A 3994-nucleotide genomic window follows, 5' to 3' on the forward strand; every position below is an offset into this window, starting at 1 on the left:
TCATCTGTGGCTCAAAGAATCTGTAGCATGTACAATAGCCATACTCTAATAAAAACCATCTTGGCAAATAGGTTAAACCAGGATGAGAATAACTGACAGACCTCAATCCTAGGAATGTGAAGACTTCCCCTCGAGGAATGGGTGGATGAGAACAAATTGCTCTACCAGCCATAAAGGTGGACAAGGCTGGTGGAATGGAGACCCATGACACAAAGGTCAATCCTTGCATCTTGGGCCAGTCTTCCTGACCATTGTCTTGTCACTGAAGTTTGATGACTAGAAGAGAGACTAAGGCTGAGGATTTTGGGCAACTCAGACTCACTTAAATCCAAATCAGGCTCAAGTCAGGACTACCCTGGGATAGCACTAGTTCTCTTTGAAACTGAAGAATGAACGAGAACAAGAGCAGAAGTAGAATTTGAACCCAGGTCCTCTGCACATCTAACATGCCATCTGTGGGATGCATGGGAGCATGGGAAGACCTATTTAAACTGATATAGAACAAAGAAAGCAGAAGCAGGAGAATAGTATTCTCCTATGGATATGCTATTGTAAATGAATGAAACAATGTTAAAAGACACTAAGATGAAAATAATACACAATGTTTGATACTGATTCTCAAGAACTGAGGATGCAACACCCTTTTTTCCTTTTGTAAGAAAGGTGGTAGACTATGGACATGGATTGTTGCATAGGTGGTCCATCAGGCTCAGTCATATGATTTGCCTTGGATAATTGGTTTTTGATTAGTAGATAGGATTTTATTGTAGGAGAGGGAATGTATTGGGGAAAAGTTAAAAACTTTTAAAAGTCAATAAGATATGAAAAAAGGTCAAACCACTCCTAATCCTAGTCTTAACCACACGTACATTAAAGTGTTTTCACGGTAAATGGCCAATGAGAGGAAAGGCAGATTGGTAGTTTTTAAAGGTAGCTATGAGACAGTGTTCTGGCTGTTATCTACCCTCCCCTGTCTTGACAGCATAGATGATACTTGGGAGTTGGGATTTGGAGGCCAAGGGGAAAAAAAATCGCTCAATAAGAAGGATGATTGCAAATGTTCCAGGAGAGTTGACTGAATAATTACATCTGTAGGTGGAGCGAGGAGATATAGAGAGAGCAAGAGAAGGGAGTAAGGAAGTCACTGGGAATGAATGATGAATGGAACTGACTGGAGAGAAGGACCTAGGACTCAGATGTCAGGAAGATCTGGGTTTAAATCCTACCCTAGTAATTTTTAAGCTACATGAAAATCACTTGGGGTCTCAGTTTCTCCATTCATAAAATGATGGGGTTGGTCTTGATTATCTACTCTATAAGATCCCTTCCAAATTTCAGTTTATGATTTTATTATTTTCTGGGTATACAGAAGGGGAAGGATGAAACTTTGCCTCAACAAAGTTTGCCTCAGCTGGTTTCAGAGTGGTACCAGTTTGCCTTTTCTAGGCCACAAAGAGCTTGACCTTTAGCCTATTGTCAATTATCTTGATCTAAAGGTCAATTGCCTACATTTAGTGGAGACAGTTAGATGGTACAGAGGATAAAATACAGAATTTGGAGTATGGAAGGCCTGAGTTAAAATCCTGCCTCAGATAGTAAGTAGCTATGTGACCCTAGATGAGTCACTTAACATTGGTTAAGTGCCTCAGTTTCCTCAACTGTAAAATGAAGAAAACAATAGACCCTACCTCAAAAGGATTGTTGAGAGGACTAAATGAGATAACTTAAGTGAAGTGCTTTGCAAAACTTAAAATGCTATGATAAATGCCAGCTATTTTAAATTAATCTATTGTTAGTCCAATGGTTAATGCCTTACTTCAGTGTTCAAATGGGTTGCTCAAAAGTCTGAAAGGGACATACACATTTAGGATATATATCACCCAATAGGGTGAGAAAGGGAGGGAGCAGAACTCAGTTGATCAACTCCTTTTACAAATGTTAATTAAACATTTTGCAAACTTGGAAGCACCCTCTAAAAATGGACTATTATTGTTATGATGGATGGAAGAGGGAAAGAAGAAAATGAACACTGACATAATGTCTACTATGTGCCAGGCAGAGCAGGACCAAAATCTTTAATCATTTCATCAGATTTAGAATTTTAAGGGGGTTTTTAGATCATCTTCCACCTTCCATTAGATAGAGGAGGAAATAACCTAGCCTTGCATTGGCAAACCTATGGCACACATGCTAGAGGAGGTTGCTCCCTTTCTCCTTTCCATGTGCTTGAGGACATTTCTCACTTCTCCCACCCTTCTGCCCAGCAGCCCAATGAAAGCACTTCCTCCATCCTTAGTAAGGGGGTAAGGTGGTGGTGGTGGCCACATGTAGCGTGAGGGTGCAATTTGGGCACTCAGTCTCTAAAAGGTTCACCATCACTGACCTAGAGAGAATGTAACTAGTCTAAGATCACGTAAGTAGCAAGTAGCAGAGCTGAGATTTATACCTAAAAATTCTGACTAAATCTAATACTGTTTCCACGGTTCTAATGTGGAAGAAGGATGACTTTTATTTTCTTGTCCTCAAATAGCTGTGGAAACACAAATAGGAAAAACTGACAAGGGGGGTGATTTTGACTCAGAAAGAAGAAAATCTTCTATTAAAGAGAACGGTGTAGATATGGAGTGTGTTGCCATAGGACCTGAAGAGTTGCCTTTGACTAGAAGTATTTAAGGGAGAGCTGGATGACCATTTGTCACCAAGCTATAGAAGTGATTCATGTTTCACCATGGGTTGGACCATTGAGGTTCTTTTCAAGTAGGAGTATCCTATTAAATGTCTATATTTAAAATATATATGTATATATAATGTTTGTAGAAAAGATATTGTGTTCACTTTGCAACACATATACTGAAAGAATATTAGCATTGCCCCCATGTAAGGATGACATGAAAATTCATGAAACATTTGATATTTTTGTTTATATATTTGTGACTATACCTTTTGAAATAAATGTTTCTGTGTAAAAACTAAAAAAAAAAAAGATATTATTGGATCTCTGTGCCTTTATTGCCATAATTTCCAAACATATCCCTCCACTTTCCTTACTCATCAAGTCATCTTATAAGAAAATTTTTAAACCCTTATCTTCCATCTTAGAATCAATACTGTGTATTGATTCCAAGACAGAAGAGCAGTAAAGGCTAGGCAATGCAGGTTAAATGACTTGCCCAGGGTCACACAGCTAGGAAACATCTGAATCCAGAATTTGAACACAGGACCTCCTAGTTCTCAATCCACTGAGCCACCTAGCTTTTCCCACGAAATATTTTTAAAGTACTTTAAAGTTTTCCAATTACTTTACATATGCTATCTCATTTGATCCTCATAACAACTCCAGCAAGTGGAGGCTATTATTTTCCCCATAATGAGGAAACCAAGTCATGGAGCATTGAACGACTTGCTGAAAGGAACTGGGGAGTCCTCTGCTAAGGAGAGTTTGAGAAAGTTTTAAGAATTTGAGTTTGTGAATTTTGATTTTCATTCAAGTCTTCCTGACTCTGAGTCCAATAGTCTAGCCACTAAAACACCTAGTTATCCTTTAGATCAAAAGGGGTGGGGGAAGCAGTTTAGCAAAGTATTATCATTTTTGAAAAGGACAATGCTCTAATATTAAAGGAATTAATTTCTAATGCTGGAAATTCAGGCACCACAGGATCTGGGTAGGGAAGAAATTATGGGCTTGAAGATTGGATTCATTAGATTGGTGGTAGAGACCTGATTTGAGTCTCCCCCATCCATTAGTTATCTGTCCTTGAACAAGTCACTTTTGATATTCAAATTCCTCTTTTGTAAAATAGGAATAATGATGTTTACATTAACTACATCCCAGGGATGTTGTAAGGATTCAATAAGGCAAAAAGTATAAGACCTTTTGTGATCAAACAATGCTAGATAAGTGTGCTGTTATTCTTGCTAATAATAGTAACAATAACCCACTGTAGGTAGGTATGAATGGAAGAAGCTGCCCAGATCACTAAACTTATTCAACCTC

General features: G+C 38.4%; 1 pseudogene; it reads left to right on the top strand.

Moving 5' to 3' along the window:
• Positions 1–2827: 2827 nt before the first annotated feature.
• LOC130456683 (U6 spliceosomal RNA) lies at positions 2828–2918 on the top strand (annotated as a pseudogene).
• Positions 2919–3994: the final 1076 nt, after the last annotated feature.

The sequence above is a fragment of the Monodelphis domestica genome, chromosome 1, assembly GCF_027887165.1.
Source record: "Monodelphis domestica isolate mMonDom1 chromosome 1, mMonDom1.pri, whole genome shotgun sequence".
NCBI classification, from domain to species: domain Eukaryota; kingdom Metazoa; phylum Chordata; class Mammalia; order Didelphimorphia; family Didelphidae; genus Monodelphis; species Monodelphis domestica.